This window comes from Tupaia chinensis, unplaced genomic scaffold (genome assembly GCF_000334495.1).
Source record: "Tupaia chinensis unplaced genomic scaffold, TupChi_1.0 Scaffold000691_1, whole genome shotgun sequence".
Lineage (NCBI taxonomy): Eukaryota > Metazoa > Chordata > Mammalia > Scandentia > Tupaiidae > Tupaia > Tupaia belangeri.
The window spans coordinates 579,672-581,652 of NW_006160214.1; the positions used below are offsets into that span (position 1 = coordinate 579,672).

Here is a 1,981-nt window from a genome sequence, read left to right on the forward strand (position 1 = left end):
AGTATATGGAAACATTAAAACCCCAGGAGACAGGGACTGAAAAAATTATAATTGCCAGCGGAAGAAAAACAGATCCAAACACACTGTTGTCAGAAGGGGATTTGGTCTTACAGTCCAGAAACTCAGCCTGGTAAGTTCCCATTTGGGAACGTACTATCATACAGTAATTTACTAAACTCACATTTTTCTGAAATGTACTTTGTCTGTTTTCCTGTATTGTTGCTATGATGATGTTGATTTGGAAATTGCTAACAATAGAAAATATTTCTTATTATACATTATAATGGACTTAAAGGGTGTTTTAGAAATTCACTTTGTTTTTTAAAACAATAAGTATAGGGACCAGAGGGTGGCATGATGGTTAAAGTGCTGAATGCTCCCACATGGCCGACCACAGTTTGAGTCCCGGACCTGGTGGCTTGCTTTCTCATCTTCTCTCTCTCTCTGTCTTTCTCTCTCTCTCTGTGCCTCTCTCTGGTCCAATTAAAAATAAATGAATAAATAAATAAAGTTAAATAAACAATTATTTTTACAAAACAATATATTTTAATTTGTAAATGTTTTAAAACTATGATGATGAAAAGAGCAAAATCTACTTTAAATGAAATAAGCAAACATACTCCAGTAGTATCCACAGAAATTCCCAGATTAAAAAAATTTCAATACATTATCTTTTTTTTTTTTTTTTTTGAGAGACATTTTTGCCATAGGGCGCATGCACTTGCCAGACAGACAGAAACAGAGAGACAGAAAGCAAGAAATCATTCCCCAGGGGGGGATGGCCACGCCGCAATCCCTTCTCCTCCATTCTCCTCTAGGGATCTTGGGCACGCACGCACACACACATGCCCGGCGTGAGTTTTAAGCCACCAGGTCCGGGACGCGAACTGCGGTCGACTACGGGGGAGTCCAGCGACATAGCCATTACGCTAGCTGCTGGTCCCACAATTTTGTATTCTTGATACCAATATTTTTCATACTTTTCTTACTCAGTAATGCATTTTCCATCATATTCTATATCTTTTAAAAAGCTTTGCCTTTTTACAAAAATCCTGCATTTAAAACAAGCTCTGGGGGCTGGCAAACGGCATGGTGGTTAAGGCGGATGAACTCTCACATGGCTGACTGTGGTTCAGGTCCTGGGCCAGGTAGCAGCTTGCTTTCTCACTTTCCTTCTCTCTCTCTCTGTCTCTCTCTAGTCAAAAAAATATAATAAAATACTGACAATAGAATAAAATGAAATAATTCTTTAAAAAAAAAAAAACCTCTACAAAGCATTAATGGCACAAAGAGGTGTGGTATTATCTGTTGAAGATATTTCGTAGTTTTATCAACAGTACTAGGGAGAAATGTTCACCTGTTGAAATATCCATTTTGTAAGACAAATAATAATGTGACTGAATGTATGGAAGAAAATGAAATGAACAAAATAATAAAAGAAAATAATAATAAAAAAATGAAAGAAAAAAAACTAAAACTGCTTTTCTTGAAATTAAAAAAACATGTTAACAAATCCTATTTGACGACTGCAGTAAACTATATAGCATCAGCTAGGTGCTACTTTATAGTATATTCATTCAACACAGAACTTCATGCCTAAAGTCAGAGATGTGTTTACAGATATGTATATATCAGCTGAACTTTCCATTAAAAATAGATTAATTAAAATATTTTGTGAATCAATAAAATATGGGGGGAAGAATGGAAAGCAACTGTATACACTAGAGACAGTGTGGGAGGAAGGTGGGAAATGGCATGGGGTGAAAAATATGGGGAATATATATTATATATATATATATAAAAATATGGAAAATTATTTGTCAGTGATAACATGTATGATTAAGCTACTATGCAGTGTATTCTGGATGGGAAATGACATTTTGTATGCTGTGATGATGTTCAGTGAATGAATGCAAAAGAAATTAATTTTAAAAAAATTAAAAATAAAAAAAAAAACCTCTAAATTATGAAGGGAAATTTT

At 34.5% G+C, this 1,981-nt stretch overlaps 1 protein-coding gene across 1 annotated transcript in view; it reads left to right on the top strand.

Moving 5' to 3' along the window:
• The window catches only part of DORIP1 (dopamine receptor interacting protein 1), a 7,701-nt gene that overhangs the window by 1,607 nt on the left and 4,113 nt on the right, over nt 1-1,981 (top strand). The gene's annotated exons all lie outside the window — the stretch shown is intronic.